Source organism: Borostomias antarcticus (assembly GCF_949987555.1).
Source record: "Borostomias antarcticus genome assembly, chromosome: 28".
In the NCBI taxonomy this organism is placed as follows: domain Eukaryota; kingdom Metazoa; phylum Chordata; class Actinopteri; order Stomiiformes; family Stomiidae; genus Borostomias; species Borostomias antarcticus.
Genome location: NC_140261.1, coordinates 600,761 through 622,287, shown reverse-complemented (window position 1 = coordinate 622,287; position 21,527 = coordinate 600,761).

Genomic DNA, 21,527 nt, shown 5'->3' with positions numbered 1-21,527 from the left:
ATGATTGCACATGACCAGATTCTTTCAAAAGGAACACACATGCAAACACACTCTCCACACCCCCACATGCACAATCTGACAAACAAACCAAGTCGTGTATAACTTAATACCATGGATTGGTTGAATACTTCATTTTGATTGGCTGGAGCATGTACACTCCTGTGGTGAAGAACCAAACCAGGCCATTTTGCACATTGAGATACAGAAACTTCAGATAACTGCACAATTTGTTGTTGTTCCCTTCAGTACGTATTGTTTGACACGATTCTGCACAAACAACTCAAACAATCTACTGTCAAATCCCTTTAAAGCTACATGAGATATCCCGGCACTATGGTCGTGATGAAATCAGCACAGCATTTTAAGAAACACACCTTCCACAATTCAACGCTCACTCGCTGTAATGATGGGAAAAAATATGATAACAAACGTGCGTGGAGCAGACTGGATTGGAAGATTGCAGCTACTTCAATAGACTTTCTGGAAGGATGGCTTCAATGCAGGTAAATATCGGTAAACGCAAAATCATCTGGTGCATCATGTTAGGACATTTTGGCAAAACCAAAAAAGATGATTCATTATTTCCTATCCAATGTGATGTAAAAAATAAAATGTTTAGAATAACAGCTTTGAATGAGAAACCCTCCCCCAGAGTGATTTACCACTGTGACTGCAGGCTTTTTACCCATCATGCCTTTGTTATCTATACAGCACACATTAAATATTCAGATGTGTTGTGTTGCAAACCAGCTAGGATTTAGAAACACGATAATAACCTGTATTTTGTAAACATCCGGCCAGGTAGAGCTCCTTGGGTTTGATATTGCGGCGTGTAATTTCTTATTCAACACTGTGACTAAGAATGTGATAATATGCCCCAACTGTTGGCATATTTTGGAAGTTGAATCATTCATGATAGGAAATTGCACCTTTATGTGCAATAAATATTGATTTACAGCTCATACATAACTGAATGTGCGCAGACGTCACGGTTCCCTGACCAATCATATTTTACTGCTTTGTTATCCAAGCAATCTTTTAGCTCTAACTTCTCATTGTGCATTCTCAGGAATTACCTCATAAGGATTTATACACCACCTCCTTCCTTCCTGGGCTTTGCTCAGAGTCTCATGCAGGTAACCTGATATGTCCCTCTAGCATGTTTGCTGAAATGGGGGAAGCAAATAGTGTGTGTCTAAGGAAGTGGAAAAGGCTTGGGGGGTGGAGGGACGCTGTTGTCATACTTTGCTTTTATTTGGGGTCTTTAAATATAATTTCATGGCTTTTTTCTTATAGGATATATGTATGACATTGTAACCATTTATGTCATAATATGTTGAATGGCAATTACATTATGGCACCCTTACACTCTTCATAATTCTAAGGCATTCTTACATTCTTCATAATCGTGATACTATGATCTTAAAAGTGACAATATTAATATCATCCTTCATCCATCCATCATCATTGTCATACGCCATTTCACATAAAGCAACTGTTACTGTACTTCATCAGGTCTTCTCAGGTTTGAGCTTCTCGATGGTGAGAAAGTGAATCTTCAGCCTCATGTCATCAGTTATGATCAGATCCTCTCCCAGGTGACCCGCCCTCCCTCAACCTGCTGTAATTTGCTTCTTGTGTTGGGACTTTGTCCTGCATGGGGTGAGCGCCAATGAGGCATAGCAGGCATGATGGATTCCACGCCCTGGCTCAAATGGGGACAGTGCCATAGATTCACAGAGCCACACAGAGGCAAGAGGATGACTAATCGCAACCCCCCACATGGGGCTTTCTCCAAATTGGGCCATTCTCTATGGCTGCCCAGCAAAACTTTAAGACTGAGAACATTCAGTTATGTTTTCACTGAGGAAAAAGTATGAGTATCAGTTCCGATCTCTTTGAAACAGTATGGGTATTCAGTGCTAGAACATTGGAACAAAGTTGGCAAACAAACAAAGTACAACAAAGCACCCAAAGAAAACATTGTCTGTCTTGTTCTCTCACAAACCAACCATCTGTAAGATTATATATGTTACAATGTTACAGGAGGGTGATACAAGGGCATTTAGCAAAGGAAGGAAACCAGCAGTAAACAGGACAGGTAGCCAGTTTTCGAAAACCCCAAACTGTGAGACGGTTGACTTCACAAAGTTTCCAACAGTGTTCTCACTCCCTCGTTCAAGCCAATCCCAAGAGAGCCCACTGTTTCCCACTAGAGGCAACAGCTGATTGGCCAACCAGAACTGTTAGACAGCATTCACTGGTGCTCCAGCTGCCCAATTACCCACAAGCCCATGGGGTCCTTCGTTACCCAGAAGCCCCAGGGCTCCTGTGCCAATCTCTTAATGAGGAAGCCAAACCTGTTCCCAGAGTACTATACTGTAACACCTCAGCCATAGACAGTATGACTTTACAAACCCAGACCATTATCAGTAGATATGTATAGTCCTACTATTATGATGCTTTTACATGCAAGCATTTCATCACAACCGTGTACACCTGAGTAAATGCATTCAGTTAAATGTGCACGACATTTTCAGCACTTCTGTTGACAAAATAAATTAGATATATCAAAATGAGCACATGACGAGATGGGGGCTATGGTAGCACTCACCACTTCAAACATGACAGGGGCAGATCCTCAATTCCACCATTTTATTGCTGGCTGTCAATTTGTTTAACGTTTCGGCCTTTACTTGGCCTTCATCAGAACAAAATCTAAATTAGATATCTGGAACCGAAAATGCGGTAGAAGGTGGTATGCTGGGTTTGGTTTTGGGGTGAGGACGGACTAGCATTTCTCTAGTAATCCAATGGTTCCAAGTTCGTAACTAGTCAAGTATTGTTATACCGATGTTTTATTTCCACTAACCCTAACACTGATGATAATCCTAGATTCTCTACTAAGGTTTGTATTCTTCTAACCTAACCTTAACCTATAAAACCTGTTTATCCTTAACCCTATCCGAATTGCACAGTTTGTGAAATGCATTAGCCTATGATACATTTCTAAGCATTTAGATTTGGATATAAAAAATATAATTTTGGCAAAGTGATGGAAATCTCTAGTTTAGTGAATCAAATGTATTCACTTAGGCATCAACAACTAACACAATGAACAAATCAAAGTAGTTTACCTATGATGTTCCACAAAACAAAGTACCTGTAGCCTACCGTAAAATCAAATAAATTACATTTAATTTTTTTTCCGAACTGAGATTTACTTCAGACTTTTGATCTTTGGTAACATTGTTACTTTGCAGTTTGACTTGATGCTAATCAGAAAATAGAAGGGTATAAGACAGAATTCTAGAGAAAATGTAGGGAAATATAATGCCATTATAGTGTCTGTTCCTACTCACATGCTTGCTTACAGTTACTCAAGGCTTGCATTATTTAGCATCATTGATACATGTCACAGATTCCTTCCAGTTGGATCTTGGGAATCGGTGACAGCTTGTCTCCACCGTGACCAGACTGTCAAACCACACGGCCGTCTCACCCACAGTAATAATGACTGACCGGTGTTGCTACTGTTGCAATTTACCTTGTTGTGGCATCTGTGGACCGGACAGAGCCACGACTCCAGGTGTCACAGCCACAACTCACAGATGATAGGAATGAATGTTGTATCTTTTCCCGGTTTGGGATTATTCTAATCTATTGGTTCATATATTACTGTAGGTTAATCTATTGGTTCATTGGTCCATTGTGCACAGACACGTGCTAGAAATATTACCTGACCCGGTACTGCTTGGTACAGCCAGTCAATAAAGCTGTAATGACACGATCAATTCCCACAATGCACCTCATCATGAAACGCTTATCTAAGAAAATAACTCCCACATATTAAGTAAAGCAGACTCACCATAACTACTGGAAGCATAGTGGGGAGTTATGTTGTAGCTATCTATAACTCAGAGAGAGGGGAAAAGAGCGTGGTGGTAGTGAGCGCAGTGGTGGTTCATTCAACGAGCCGGAGCTTTCTAGCACACATTATCACTGGGGTACAAAGGGCCAAATATATTCAGTGCCATTCAGTGGCACAAAGCTGATTAACGCAAGGTAGCCCATTGTGAGGAAAATCACTTCATGGCTGTAAGGCGAGTGATTTCATATCCTCTATTTAAGATTACACAGTAAGTGCCTAATCAGCTGATCCTTAATCATAGGCATTGTGCCCTCCGTGTTTCTCGCAACCTCCGCCACTCGCTGTCGACAGAGGTTATGAGAACCACTGAAAGCCTAGCAGAAGAAAAAAAAAAATCACTTCCAACATAATCGCCTTAAAGAGCCTTCTCCACACTGTGGCAGCACCAGTAGGGTCGGCTGTTCAGATACTGTATCGTATTATTACAGAGCTCTGTATCTCATGAGAGAGCTGTATCTGGAAAGAGAGCAAAATGGAGAAGGGGGGAGGAAGAAGAGGGGTTGGAAAGGGGCCGAGCTGTGATAATGAATCAATTATCATGAGCTCTGTAACTTCAATAGTTCACTATTACCAGGCCACTGGTAGCTCCAGGGAAACTCTGGCAGATCTAGAACATCGAGTACCAGATAAAGAAACATGCAGCTTCTCTGGTTTTTTTATGTCGTGTTAGAACTTCAGACTTTTTCCTCAAGAAATTATTTCAGACGTAACAATTGTGTTAATGTACAGTACGTACACCATGAAATCAAACTAAAACATCTATTCAGCCCATTTTTACCTTGGTTTACACTGTACTGGTTTAACTATTCTGTGAAATGGGATGAATTACATTCACTTGATGCAAGTCGAAAATTAAAACATAATATGAGGTTCATAAAAGATAATTGCGTGCATACTGTTCAACCTTAGGGCTGCAAAACGTAGATGTGAATATTTAAAACCACAGTCCACAACGACTAAAACACTAACTCACTCGTCTTATTTTTATCTTCCACGTCTTGAGAAGCCTGGGAAGACGGAAGGTGCGCAGAAAAAAAACCAATCGTCAGGTTCTGATCCACTCAACTCTAGAGAAGTTGGAGAGAAGAGGAGGAAGAGATAATGGAGAATGTATGTTCCCTGCATGAGGCCCTCTTAATAGCCGTGTGTCTCAGTTGGCAACGCCGGAGCACTAACCTGCACACAGTATGAAAACCGGACGCGGGGGAAGAGCGCGCTGAAGCAAAAGATGCATAATGAATGACTGGAGCGTTCTAGCTGCTGCTGGGCGTAATTGCTCTTAGCTCTGTTAATGTTTCATGATTTAATACTGTAGCACGATTATACTGCACTGTAGTTGGCCTACCTCTGAATCTACAAAACTCTCTTTGGAAGGGAGAAAGGCGGTGATGAGAGTATGAAGGCATACAATGAAGAAGGGAAAATGGCCGCGCAACAGACCTCACAAGTTAATTTCGCTAGACAGACCTGGAGTTATCAAAGATGCACTGAGAAAACGAAGACGGAGCTCATAGACTCACACACCACTGAAAAAGTAACTAAGTTAAACTTGGGACCCAAAACATGAACATACATATTAGTGTAATTAAATTCTCATTAACTTAAACATGCATATAATTCCCCCAGCTATTCTCATGGATCTCTTCCAGGTCAGTGCCTAACACATGTCATTAGGCTGTGTTGACTGATCTATCTAGTCAACTTCTTGATTATAACCAGCAGCCATGCTTTGGAGCATCCAATTAAAGTTGTTCTTCTTTGGGGCCACTGAGGGTGCTTCTCTTTTATAGGTTAATTATGTTATTACCCGCTTGTTGATGAGATTGTTTGATGAAATGTGAGTGTAATAGGATACATGGCCAGAGGCTGTGTTGAAATAAGTCCCACAAGTTGGTGAGATCACATCAGCTTGTACACATCAGCAGTGATACTGTAACAGCAATGTTAGCGCTGATAAGGCAAAGCAAAAAGGTGGAAAGGAGGGTTGGGAGCAGACTTAGATACAGGTGGGTGCATGAGGGGAAACCCTCCATTACAAAATCTTATTTCTATGCAAATGAAAGGCCAGGAATTAGAGGCAAACTTGAGACAGTGACTATACCCAAGTGTTGCCATGGGGATAGGAATTTCATAATATCCACATTAAGTAGAGCATGGAACAGACAAACAGGAGCAAGAGAAGGGTGAAAAAGAACGTTCTGGAGTGAAGATGTTAAAAGTACCTCAGGACTTTTGCTTTCTGTGAAATTCACTCGGTTCTGTTCCATTTATACATATCGGAAACGTTGGGATTCCCGGGTTAAATGTCAAACTCATCAATACATCACCTGAACTCAGGATTGACGCCATTTTACTCATACTCACTTTGGGATAATAAAAGTATCTATCTATCTATCTATCTATCTATCTATCTATCTATCTATCTATCTATCTACTGTTCAGCACGAAAGTGCAGACAAAAGTACAATTTGTTTAACCACTGCACACCAATGTTTAACCATTCACTCACAATGATAATGAGGTCTGTTTGGTACAGCGATTACATTATTTTTGTTGCTATGCACACATTTTCACCAGCTGGCTTCACTATAGCACCAGCGCCTCTCCCAGGTGCTGGTTTCTACAAGGCAACCAGCCAAACTCCCGAGTCTGACGAGGAAAATGAAAACTCGATTGTGGCCTAATTTTATAAGTCTGTATCCTGACTGCGGAGCACTGGGATCCCAAATGACTTTAAAAGCCTGGCTTTTACATCTTAATGCTCTCCACGTCCTTTTATAACAGCGAGGCCACGCCACTGGCTGAAAGAAAGAAATCATGGGGTAGGTCTTGGCGCTGCACATTTTTGCCGCATTTCAGTCGAATAAAACAGCAATAAATAATGTATTCTCATGAATCTCCACTGGAATGATTCCGCCTTTGTTTTAACATGCCTCCCCTACTGTAGTTAATATTAAACAGCCTGTCACAGAAACATATAAAGGGGTGCATTGTATAGCCTAAGAGGTCTCTTGAGTGCATGGTGGATGTCAACACAACACAATAATCCCCCACCGGCTTCCAGAATGTGCACACACATGCTGAAATGCATTCACGGACATGTAAATGTAGAGCATTACTGTACCAGTAGCTGTAACTATTATGGTCTTATAGTCCCTATACTGAGTGCAGTCCTGCTCATGAGTGTGGAGGATATCAGGCTCTCATATGCTACCAAGGCTCTTTAGATACAGGCACGATATACAAATAACCAATCATAGATCAACTCTCCATAGTACTGACAGAACATCATCAAAATTACCCAGAAGTGATCACGCATTTTTTTGATTATTCATTATAACAAAGCTTTCTCTAACTCCTACTTTACCGTTTCAAGGTAGACAATAAGGATGAGAACAACACAACTGCCTTTGTTGGTTAATTAGCAGTCCCAAAGATGAAGGGGAAAAAAAAGATATTGAGAGTGAAGAATGGCCGCCCATAGGGATGATTATTTGATGGATGAATGACACAGTTTCCCTGTGGCAATGGTAAACTTCCTAGGGGACAGTGTCATCCTCTTTCATAGGAGCCACGTGACAAACAAGCTGGGCCGGAGATATTGTATGCCACTGTGTTGTTTTGGATGAACAAAGGTCTGTGGGTCATATATGGCCCCTGGTCTTACGGATGTCTCTAGAGTACTGTGTATGTAACCAGGCAAAATATAAGCTACTGTAAAACTTTTAGAAATGAACATAGGGTACTTGAGCATCATGAACCTATAACTGCTCAAAATGCTCTTGTATGGAACTGGTTTCTCTCTTGAGACAATATGGTCCGTTATCTTAGTGGACGTTTGAGCTTCAGCTCAGTGAACAAACTTCTCCTGTGAGTTTCTCATACAGATTTGAACCTGGGGGTTGTTTCAGAAAGCGGGTTTAGTGAAAATTCTGAGTTTAACCCTAAAGTGAGGGAAAGTCTGGGTTTTCCGTTCCAGGAAGACACAACTCAAACTCGTGAAAGAAAGGCAATTCAAACCTGTTCCAGAAAGGGAGTTAAAGCTCAATTAGATAACTTTTGAATAGTTCAGTATTCACCTTTACCTGCCATTAGTTTATGAATTGGCCTTAGAAAGACCCCCAAAACTAGTGTATGCACACACAAACATACACTAGTATAGCCCACACACCCATAGAACACACTTGCATGCACACACACATACAAATATCAAGTTAGTTAGTTAGTGTAATAATACTAAGCTAATATAATTGTTTATTTCTTTTTTTCCCCCACAGCCGTTGGTGCAAAATAGATCAACCTCATTAAATAAAGGATAAATAAATCTTACATTAGCTAGAAGCTAAATACTGCACAAGGCATTTTCACTGGTATCTGTCAACAACTCACATCAAGAACTGATGTACAGCAAATTCGACTTTGATCTAGTTCAATTTGCTCTCCAATTCTGTGAATTGAGCATGTTAACCAGCTTATTACTATTAGGCCTTAGGTATACATTATAGCTCTCCGGATTGGCTGGCAACTGTCTTTTCCAGTCATGATTGACAGATAAACAATCTTTTCCAGTCAATGTGACAATGACAACGGTTCCCTTTACAACTAATACAAACTGACAAAAGTGTTTGTGCTCATGGCTATTCAATACTCTTGTGCTATTTATGAATATAGTTTCGATGTCTTTACAGTAGCAATATCCAAGATGACATTATCACATTATTAATGGTGTTTAATGATGGCAGGCAATTAGAGCAAAACAATTAGGGATTATAAAATGCCAATGTGTCTCTATACAAATAATCCTAAAGGTCGCTTGGAGAAGATATCATTGATCAAGTGCTGTTTCCTTTACCATGAAGGTTAGTAGATGCTCACATTTATTTGGATCATTTTCAGCAGGATTAAAAATTATTCACGCTCAATGAAATGGCCTTGAGGCTGTCCCATGAACATTACTGTACCTTATTCTGTATGTGTATGTGTGTGTGTGTGCACAGTAGTAAGTGAACCTTTATTTATCTCGCGCTCTTCACAACATGAGTGCCTATCTGCCTCTGTGTCAACGTGTGTACTGTACATTCCCTTACTATCTTTGCACTCTTCCTGTATCTTCCAATGCACCCACTTAATCTCAAGCGAAACCATAGCTGAGCTAGTTCCATTAATATAGAAAAGCATCTGTCTCCCAGATCTCCCCTATGTACCACCCAGACCATAAGAGACGTTTCACCATCCTCCTCCAAGCCATGGCATATGTCTATGCAGAACCAGCATATGCGTTCGAATTAGAGTTCAAATTAGGCAAGTGGTCCTCTCATCTGAAAATAATTCAATGCCACGGAGTAGTGAACCGATGTCCACCTGGTGCACTAAATGCTGGCTAACATGAAAAGCAGGGTTGGAAGTCAGAGAGAGAGGGAGAACTCTCAGGCAACACAGATGGTGTTGAGGTCTGAAATACCACCTGCTGTGGTTTACCTTATACCATCTTATAAAAGAAATACAGTCACTCTCATGTCAACAGCACGCCTCTCTGTGTTCAATTCTGGATTTGTCTGTCAGGAGTATGTAAGATATCCTGGCTATCCATCCTTGGAATTGCTCAGTCCACCACTGTTATTCTCCTCATACTTATGTCTGGATCTCTTTTGGTACAGTACCCGCAGCACCCCAGAATGGAAATCTATTCTAGACAATCCCCTTCAGAAACTGATACTGTAGGTTAGTCTTGGCAGATTGGTGGGCCCTCCTTATTTTGCATAATGCCCCTCAAGTGTGACGTAATCGTAATCAACCTCCAAAGATGGCAGATCCAGAATGAATGAAGTTCAGGAAATGAAAGATGGGTCGCCAGGCAATATGTGAAGGCTTTCTCAAGTGATATGCAGGTGAATACCAATGCAGTAACAAGCATATTACTTTGAAAATTTCCATAGAAAGCAAGACAATTGAAACTGTTGTCTGCTTGTTGCCCAGTAAGTTGTGTTGTTGCAATGGGCCTATCTTCATCCAACATATTTGCAAATGGATGAAGTGACACAGCTCACAATATTATAGAGAAAATCGTAACCCTTTTCTTTTTCATTGTTCATTGCGAGTCACAGGGACTCTGTCTGGGGAAACAATTTCAGTCATTTTCTTTGAGTTTGTCTGTAAACTTTATTTTCCATTAAACATTTTATTGTGTAGCCATATTAATTTGATATGTTTTTCTGTTGGCAGCCAAATAAATGCTTAAGTGTGATTTACCGGGTGATTTAGATGAGAGTCTTAATTTCCCAGAGGGGAAAATATTTAATGTGATCCAACATTATGAAGTGATCATCTGTGTTATCGTTCCCTGTTTTTGTTCCTAAATCATGAGGCGCGTTCACGTCCGCACTCTTCTAGGACAGCGTGGGATTTATCATTGAGAAATCGGCACAGCAGCGTGTACGCCATGTTTGATAGATCCGAAAAGCGTGTAAATATTCTTGTCGTACGCGGCAGTCCGCCCTTTTCTCGTTTTCGGCATACGCCATCTTTTACACCTGAATTTACACCCTTTTTGATAAATGAGGCCCCAGGCCTTTAGTCTGATTGGCCGCGGTAACACTAACACGGTAACGCGCCAGCGCAAGAACTTGAATGTGAAGACAAGCCAGCCGAATACCTTTTACATAGCAGCTAATCAATAGCTAATAAAATGTTTCTGAAGGCTCCTGTTGCGGCCAAAAACCTGGCAAAAAAACAACAAGTAAAAAAACAAACTACCTTTGACTAGAAGCACTGTGATAACGCGATAATGAGTTTTCCAGCCTCACTGGCCAGATCGCTGGCCTTGGCTAGGGTGTGATGAGGTGAAGGAAGAAGTATTTTGCAAGCTTTGCTGATCTATGCCAGCGTATGCAGACAAGTGAGTGAAAACATTAGACAGCTCTTAAGTGAAATAGCTAGCTAACTAGCTAATATGTTTGAAGGTGTAGTTCTTAGTAATTGCTCACTAGATCCTATCATCACAAATATTGACTTTACATGTACTTGTATCCCGTCATTATTCTGAGGCATGATGATGATCAACCACTTATAGAAGCACTCTTCACTCGGTGACAAACCACTGATATCTGATTCTATAAAATGCTTGCCATGTAAGTCCTGCAAAATTTGGCTATATCTTCCAGGCTTGTGATACAGTAACTTTGAAAATCCGGGCCAGTGGCAAATTCAACTGTATGTCAAGACCTGATTTGACACAGAAACGTGTAAGCAAACAAATCATCTCTCCATTCATTTCCCTACTGTGAGATGGTTGATGTGCCTTTGATCGTACTATTTCAAAGACAGAGCAGTGGCAGACACAAATATAACATTGTTCCTGTTTGCCCAACATCAACAACTGAGGCTTTAAAATTGGTATTTCTTGTGATCATTTCATTTTGCTCATCTCACTTTACCAGTTCATTGTTATACTTTAATGTGTCTCGTTTGTATTTTCACTTTCAAACGCATTTCTAAAATCAAACACCTCACACCGTCTCCGAAAACTCTTTAGCTCATTAGCATTCATCTCATTGTCTTGGTAAATCTTTGAACAAAAGTTACTGTTTGGAATTCTTGTTTTTCATCTTTGTTTGGTCTGTAGAGAAAGTAATTCAGCTACTGTGAAGCATTTAGTCTCTGTGTGAAAACCTGGCTATCAATTGGGTCGTGGAAGTTCCTTTGTCAAAGAGCACACTGAATAATTGGAAGGGAGGAGATCCCTTGCGGCTGCTCGAGAGAGAGTTGAAAGCGTCCATAACTACGATCCCATTCGGCTGGCAGGTATTCTCATAGCCACTACTGATCATGAAAATTAGAAAGGTGGGGTGGCAAAGAAGTCTTCAGTGTTAAAGCTAGATATACAACAGCTAGTTCCAACCAGCATTGTGATTGGCCAAGAGGCATTCGGAGCTGTGCCAGTAACCACAATATACCTGTAAAATGCTAAATGGACTGCACTTATATAGCGCTTTTCCACCTTAGCGGCACTCAAAGCGATTTACCTGTAAATCACAGGTAAAAGTATCACTCTGCTTTGATACATTGTATCACAACATGATAGTGAGCAATACACATACTAAAACTGGAAACGTCATTTTTTGATGAAAGGGGTCAGACACTTTGGGACACACTTTAATAAAACCACAAGCTAGCTTGCTTGCTTGGTCTGTTTACGTTGTGGACCAGTCCAGCTGGCTTTTAAGTTGCCTATAGCAACATTAAACAATGGGGAAATTATTTGAATTGCAAAGAGCTGAAAGCAACACAATCTAACAAAATTCTAATAACCAAATTTTGGTACCACTTTACATTACAGCACGGTAATAACATAGTAATACCCTGGTAATATCTACATTATTACTGGGGAATTACAAACAAATTACTAGTAGTTACCAGGAGTAGTTACCATGTAGATACCAACTAATAAACCATGTAATAATCTACACAATTACTAGGAAATTACCAAGTAATTACTATTAGTTATCAGTAGTTATTAGTAGTAGTTACCATATAGTTACCCCCCAATCCCTATTTAACTATATATAACTATATAACTACTACTAATAACTACCGATAACTAATAGTAATTACTTGGTAATTTCCTAGTAATTGTGTAGATTATTACAGGGTTTATTAGTTGGTAACTACTCCTGGTAACTACTAGTAATTTGTTTGTAATTCCCCAGTAATAATGAAGATATTACCAGGGTATTACTATGTTATTACCGTGCTGTAATGTAAAGTGGTACCCATATTTTTCTAAAAGATATTTAAGGACAATGCAGTGGTGTTGTATGAAAGCCATTACACACTCGAGCTCGTAGTTTATCATGGTTATTGTCACGGCTGTGCAGGGCGACGGCACTCTGCTTCGCGTCATGCTTATGCTGTAGCACAGCTGTCCCAATACCCAGAATAAAGCACTCCCTCTTGTGTGTTATTGCTGAAGTAGCAGTTGCAGTAGCATTGTTGTCGTCCGCTACACTTGGTAAAGACCCTGATATAGAAGTTTCAATGGTATTATGCATTATGGACAGTATTTAATTTTATAAATTTATTTTCTGATATTTTCCCTTTTCTCCCAATGTGGTAGCCAATTGCACCCAACATATTGTCCAATTGCCCCATTCTTATGATGATGATAGAGAGAGAACTACTTGACTCTCCCAGGCCCGTGACCGAGATGCCAAAAGAGGTCGTTGCAAATCCACAAACCGAGATACACTAACGACCTTCAGGGCACGACTGCCGAATGTGTCGCCTCCTGTGGGATGCGGCCATAATCGGATCTGGCAAGACCAAGGCACAAACCCGGGTCCACGATGGGCAACTGCATCGACACAAAGGACGACAAATTAGACTGCTACACCATGTATGGACAGTATTTAACCATCTGTAGGCCACCCAACACATTAGCATTGCAGTCACCAATTACAATTTAGCAGACACTTTTAACCAATGCTACTTACAATGGTTTGACCTAGTGTAACCCAGATGTTTTAGCATGCTCAATGTGGGATTTGAACCCAGGTCTCCCGGAGGACAGACATCGTTTTAACCAGCTACGCCGCTGAAAAGCTAGCTCTTCATCGGCGCAGGGGGACAGCATTTATACTGGGGGAGCGATTTTAACCAACAACTCATTACTTACACAGGACTCACAAGGACTCTATTTCACTCAGTTACACTAGTGTTAAGGTTAAGTGCACAACGGTAGACAATGATTGTCAGGTATGGTACTTTTCTGATGGGGGAATTGGCAGAAGTTGGCTTGGTGATTATGGCTTGGTGCAGGTCACCTTGCACTAGCAAATCAGTATGAGGGCCATCTCTCAAGGCCCCAGGTGTGTTTTATTCAGAAAGAGATGGGTGTTAAGAGAAGTGGACGGGTTTAATTTATATGCCGCTGAAAAATAGATACAGCGCCAAAACTAGTGAGAGACGGAGAGAAATATGATGATGTAAGTGCAAGGCAAGATGCCTAATACTTCAGGCTAACGATTCAGTAATTGGAATGCAAGCCAGGGTTATTTCAGTTGGGTGGGGGGGGGTGACAGAGAGAGAGAGAGATAGAGAATACCATGACAAGTTCAGTGTCAATCTTCTCTTGAGGCCTCTATTGTCATCTCTTTCCCTCTTTTCTCCCTGTGAATGTCTCCAAGGCAAAGAAGGTGATCAAGAGTGTCTGATTCTCCATGACACTTTACAAGCAGACATCGCACTGCTTTTCTTCTTCAGTTCTAATCCCTGCCAACTCCTCCCCTAGTGTCTACGCCCTGCCTACCTGGCCTGTTCTCTACATATGAGCAACACATCTCAAACATAGGAGCTTCCTTTTCATCTTGACACTTCAAAGAGAACGGAGGAAAGAATGCCTCATTACCCACCAGCCATCCGCCACCACTGTCCCTTACCGCGATGCCTCACTTAAGTGAGGTCTGACAGAAACATTAGTGACAGGCTAGCGAAGCTGCCCTTGCCTACTACTTTTACAGCACTGGGTCTTAGAGAGTGCCCAAAAGCATCTCCAGTCAAAATGGATGTGGACCTTTTCAAATAGATTGGAGTGACCCAACTAAACCACATCCCTCACTTTAATCTCACATCACAGCGGCCTTCAGGGCGGACAGGTGGCGCTAATTGTCTAACTATGAAGATATCAAGAGAGTTCGAGGTGGAAAGAGATCGAGGTTCAGAGGAGATTGGATTAGATCATCTGTGTAAACAGTTAGAGAACATTAATGGTGGTCAGCATACATATACAAGTTTGATGGCAACCATACATGTTTACTGTGGTACCATTACATCTTTTGCATGGAATCCCCATCAGGAAAGTCAAATGAATGTTCAGCATGATGAAATAGGGGATTGATGTTAGTATACATTCATAGCATACAGTATGTGTATGTTATCTAACATAGGATTTATCAGGAAGGTTGAGACCTTTTTGGGAGAAATTACTTTAGGCTATATAGCTCATTAACACATGGATTGTCAGTTACTCATCAAATTCAGTTTACCCATGTGGAGACTGTCAATACTTTGGCCCACAATAAGCACTTTGGTTGCACCATATTTGCCCTGCAACGGCTAACCAAAGCAATTAACTCATTCCTTCATGCATGGGAAATGAGAACAGGGATAGAGGGATTTTATTTTCATGAAGTGATTCACTGATCCCTTAAATTTACCCATAGGGAAAGAGATGGAAATAAGGCTTAATCTTAATTTATTGTCTTCGAAGCCATTGTAATGCACATTCTGATTTAGCTAATAAAAACAGGAATTAGTTTATGGCACAAACACAATCCAAACAGCAAAACCTCATTTTAATGATTTGGTCTGGCACTGAACAGTCTTAGAAGATCAAAAATGATGAATTTTAAACTGTTATGCGAGTTGTGTAGACTATGTCAGGATGTTTACCAATGTTGTAAGCCACTGCCAGCATTGTAATCATTGCTTTGAAAACCAGTTGTGCTCCCATCTATATTTTCCCAAATCCAGTTTGGTGAATTGCAGGCAACATTGCTGTTCCTTCACCTATTAAAGCAGGAGTCAATACTCAACCATTTACACCAACACAAACAACTCATGTTGAAAAGGCCAGAATAAAGAACTCTAATGTTTTGGGATGTCGAGGGAAGGCAATACTGTATCCAGATAGCCTCGGGAGACCATCCTGATTTCAAGAGCTCACATTGTTTCACGCCACTCATCAGTCTAGCAAAGCTTGATAGAGATCCATTTGTGCTAGATCAGATAATGATCTAGCCAATCAGCGTTCTATGAGAAATAAGTTATATATGATTTTTTTTTAAATAGCAAACTAGATGTACCTAATCAGTATTGAATGTGAGTCCAAAGTTATACCCAGGGCCTCAGTTCTGATAGGACATCAAATGAGGATGGCTTATTGATTTCAGCTTGGTTTCTCATGGTTATTTTAGTTTTCAAAGATCAACATAGTTACATAGGCAACCTAAAAATGATATCAGAATGTTTTCATCACCTATGTTTTGTGAAACAAATAGACCTTCCTATGATTGGGTGAAGGTCAGCTAAGATGGTGTCCTACACAAAAGTATTTTTGCTTTCAGAGCCATGGTGGAATTGTTAAAGGAATAGTTAGTGATGAGAGAGGAATGACAATGGATCTTCATAGGTGTACTGGAGATTGAAAATGGGTTAGTAGAAGAGAGTGTGTGTGTGTGTGTGTGTGTGTGTGTGTGTGTGTGTGTGTGTGTGTGTGTGTGTGTGTGTGTGTGTGTGGTGGTGGGGGGGGGGACTATCCCACTTCACTACTTTGATTGCAATTATCAAAGGTAGCCAGGGATATTATAACTTTGACAGTTTACAGAACTAATTTTATTAAACATTGAGTTAAAGTCCATAAGTGGGTTAGTTGTCTTGAGATTTTGTGTTGCTTTTTGACAGACACGTTAGCCGTCTTCTTAATTGCTTGTACCTTGGCAGGTCAAAGGCTAAATCATCCATTTTCCCGAGAAGAGCTATCAGGATCCATTTAACCAAGACAAAAATAAAGAGACAAAATATGAACTCATGGGAGAGATTTACTGGGCCAGGGAGGAAGGGCTCTGATGATAGCTGCAAAGGCAATTGATTGACAGGTTCGCCAAACAGAGAGCACATCTCTGCTACAAAATCTCATGAGATGCTATGATCTAGCTGTGTCTAGGCTTGTGTAGTTGATCCGTGTTTGTGTGTGCATGTGTGTGTGTGTGTGCATGTGCACTAGAGGTCAGATGTGGCTGATGGAATAATCTGTAAGACATAAATTAATTGTCAAAGTCTTCAGCTGGCGAAGCAGGTCTCAGCTAGGCAGGTCTTGAAAGATTTGAAAGATGATTTGAATATATCCATGGCTTCGCTCTCCCCTTAATTGTCACATTTGATTTGACAGGTTTTAATGGCTGGAGACACTGGAAATTCACAGGCCGCTGGAATTAAGGTTGGAATGGAAATGTCTCCATGTTTTTATGTTACAGAAGGGATCAAGAACCTTTGCCTCTTTTAATACTTTCTTTTGTAGCTTTGATTTAGTTGTCTGTGTGTGTGTGTGTGTGTGTGTGTGTGTGTGTGTGTGTGTGTGTGTGTGTGTGTGTGTGTGTGTGTGTGTGTGTGTGTGGTTTAGGAAGACTTAAGTTTGTAGGATACCAAGTATAAACCACACCGTCCTCAGGATAGAAGTTGAAGACTTAATTCGTCTGAGCTCAGAGGGTGAATTCACATACAGAGAAACAAGCAAGAAACAAGAAAGTCGCTCAGCAGAGAATGCACAAATTAAACAGTTCACACGCTCCCTTATATACTTGACCATGACACAGAAGAACTTGATACAAAGATGATTTTATGACGTACTGACAGTCCTGTGACAGTCCTTAAACAAAGGCCTCGTTGTGACTCCTGGTCAGCGGTAGAAGGGAGTGAAATCACAAGCCCCCCCCCCCCCCCCCCCCCCCTCTCTACCTTCAACATATGTGTTTGTCCTTCTCTGGAGCCCCTCACATTATCTAGGACAGGCCTGGAGTTTACTCACACACTTATTACAGACTATATTGTTATTATTAAATTATATTACAGTGTGTGTGTGTGTGTGGCTGGGTAGGTGGGTGGATGGATGGATGGATGGATGAAAGAAAAAGAGAGAGAGAGAGAGAGACATTTTTACATAATTTTTTCCACCTGGCTTCCATTTTTAATTCCATACTATATCTCATGATTAATGCAGATATGTTAACCAAGCATGCATTTCCCTGAAGCTCATTCCTCTTTTGCTATGCCTGTTATCCTATGACATTACATTACATTACCCATGATAATTATATGGATGAAATTCCCAATTAAGATGTTTTATTGACAAACGAATGACAATGAATCAATGTAGTTACGTCTGCCGGTATTGTACAAAACTACCAATAGGTTATCGTCTTACAGTCACAGCTGTTTTTATGTAATATGTGATTCAGAGATTTGGGCAGTGGAGGTGAATAGAGAGAGAGAGAGAGAGAGAGAGAGAGAGAGAGAGGACATTGGAGGTGGAGAGAGGGGCAGTGGAGATGGAGAGAGCGACAGAGGATGAGTGCAGCACCGAGACACATAGAGAGGAGAGTAATCACGTTTGGAAGTCATGGCTCACCCATACTCCCAGTAAATTTCCTGGTGTAAATGCAGGCTAATGGGGGAAAAGTCTGTGTAATTCTCTCTCCATTAGCCACTCCGCCTGGCCTAATTGCCTAGCCGAGCCTGAACAATTTTGTTAGACTTTGCTCGGGTAATTATTGCTGCTTTGGCTAAATATAACAGCCTCCCGGAATTCAAGTCAATGGATTTCCTTCTTCTCACCCTCCTCTCACCAATAGCCCCCACTCCTCCCAACAAAGGACTTGGAAGCTATAAGTCAAAGAGAATATGGAGGCTATCACTTGGAATTGGGGTTTGATGTGGCGGACCATAGAGAGTAACTTCGGGCAGAGTGAATAGGGAACAGCATGTCATTTTCATGTCATTTCTGGCAGCTCCCCGCCTACTTCCTCTTTAAGAACATTGAAAGGCTCTTTGCTAACTTTGTATGGAACAATCGTAAGCCTAGCCTCTCTCTCTCTCCTGTACGATCTCTTAGCCTCGCTCTCTCTCCTGTACTTGCCATTCGACAGGGGAGGTCTGCAACTTACTAACCTGCCATGGTATTATTGGCCTGCGCAACTGAGGGCTGCTTTGTTCTATTTTGCTCCAAGTTCATACAGTACCTAGCGTGAATTAAACTGAACTCTCAAGCACAGATGTACCACTCAATTTGTACATGTACTCCTCAGATTAAAAATAATTCATGAAATATACTAAAAATCTGTTCAAATACTATTACTGTATGCCATGAGGTTTAGGCATATCTTGGTGGGGGACCTAATTGGTCCCAATTTCCCCCGACTATATATGGGGGAATGACACATTTACGCCAGGGAGAGCTGATGCAGGCTTTAGAATATGGAAAAATAAGGGACTGAGTAAAATAATTGATTTGTACCAGGATGGGAATTTAATGTCATTTGAAGACCTCAAAGAAGGTTATGGTTTCCCTTCAAATCATGTATTTTTTTTTATTTTTTTTTACAGATTAGAAGCTGTATTTTTTCAGCACTCTAGGGAATCAACTGAAGATAGACTTTTGGCTTGGAAGACAGATCTTCAAGAGGACATGAATGGTCTAGGATTTGTCTGAAAGCACAGACCCAAACAATGAACTAACAACTTAAACTTTTACAATACAAATGGATCACTAGAATATTACTCCAGTTAAGATGAATAAGTGTAACCCTAACATTCCAGATCTCTGTGATCAGAAGGGCACACTGTTCCATTGCCTCTGCGAGTGCCATAAACAACAGGAGTTTTGGGAGGGGGGATATAATATAATCATATAATAAAGGATATAATTGGTCTAGAATTTCCCTGTAATCCCAAGTTTCTTGTTTTAGGAGTATTTTGGGAACCGTATTACCAATAGCGAAGAATGTGCATTAATATATGCCTTTTACAGGCAAGACGGAAATTTCCAAAACATTGCTCTGTTGCTGTTGCTCATTGTTCGAATCCCAGCTCCAACTGTCCACATGTCGAAGTGTCCTTGAGCAAGACACTGAACCCCAAATTGCTCCCAATGAGCAGGTTAGCACCTTGCATGGCAGCTACCGCCATTGGTGTGTGAATGGGTGAGTGAGAGGCCATTGTAAAGTGATTTGAGTGCTGCTAAGGTGGAAAAGTGCTATATACTGTAAGTGCAGTCCATTTACCATTTTCAGTATATATACGCACAAACACAATATCTTACACACATACACACACAAACATCCATTTTTTATTGTTCCTGAGACGATCCTAAAGTCAATTTGGAAGGTAGAATATATATCAGCTGACTGATCTCAGAAATACGTTTTTTCAGTTATACACCTATACGCTTAGACGCTAGACACCTAGACGCTTCCCTCACCTGTCTGTGCTTCTACAAATTGGGGCATTGCAATTCTACGTCTGTGTACTTCTAGATTTAGGCCCGGCCCTGGCACTCAGGATCCCATCTACACTGAGCTCTGGCTGAGGCACTTGCATACACATGTTCTTATATTCCAGTCTTCTCTTTCTGCTGCTCTGGCACTTGTGTTTATGTAGTGCAGTGATTGTTGATTTATATTGTGACAGTATGCATCTGCGTATTTCGCTGATGTGTGTTTTTGTTGTTGTTGTGTGTGTATGTGTGTGTGTGTGTGTGTGTATGTGTGTGTGAGTGACATTGAGTGTGTGTGTGTGTTTGTGTGAGTGTGTGTGTGTGCCTGCGCTGCATGAGTGTGTGTATGTGTGCATGCGTCAGCATGTGTGTGTGTGTGAGTATGCGTCAGCGTGTGTGTATACAGCATGTCACTAACAGAGGCTATTGACTTTTTTTTTTTTTAAAGCCCTGGTCCTTGAAAGTATTTATGAGGGGGGAGCAGGAGCTGGTCTATAGCACGCCCCCCCCCCCCCCCACCAATATGCAGTCACAGCACTGAAGCATTACATCTCAGACCCCCAATCCCAGGAAATCACACTCTGGTTTGATAGGATCTACGAAGCAGACGACACATCTCGCATAGTCCAATGCGTTTCACCTCACGTTGCTGTGTGACTCATGTCCCACGAAGGCAAACAATAATAATGTATTTGACATCTCGGGGGAAGGATGACGGATTCAGACATGACCTGCAACAGATGCCGCACTTAATTCCCCGCGCCGTCCTAATTGAGACAAATGGACGCATTCGCTCCCAGCAGAAGGCCTTGGAACATCTACATAACATAAACAAACAAATGTATTCCGGCGCGCTCCTAAATGTTGTTTTTCATGCACATCCGGGGTTCCAACGCGTATTGGCTGGTTGACTTTGAGAGGTACAGTATGAATGTAATCTCTCTGTCTGAATACAGGTTAATTTGTGTTGGTGCGGGCTGGAATAGGTCACTGTTTTAGTTGTTTAGCATGTTGCCTCCAAATATTGATAGGAGGAGGCTAAAACATGTGAACAGATCAGCAGCGGCCGCAACTAAAAGGTCAATAATTGCCTGGCTCACGTTTTGCGGCTGTCAACAGCACGCAGGCGGAGGCATTCCACTATTGACATTTGGGAGCGTTCGTCTTTGCTAATTGTGATATGTCCATGCAGATTTGGAGGTTAATAACAAATTGTCCTCTCTGTTGCACCCACTGAGCAAAGACACGTCTAAAAGACGTCTTTTAGACGTCTTTTTTGTCTTTTTCGGACGTCCAAAGACATCCAATTAGGAGCCAGAATGAATGCATTTTTTTAACGTTCAGATATTGGACCCGTTTTGCACGTCCACAGACGTCTTAGAGGGGTCCAAGCCAGACGTCTGAATATTGAGGGGTCCAGCAGACGTACAAATGGGGTTCTGGACCGACGGACGTTATTAGGACATGATCTGAATGTCTCCCTGACGTTGCGTGTTTGCTGGGCAAGGACAACAGGGTCGCTGCCGAGAAAAAAAGGAATTCTCTGCTATTCAT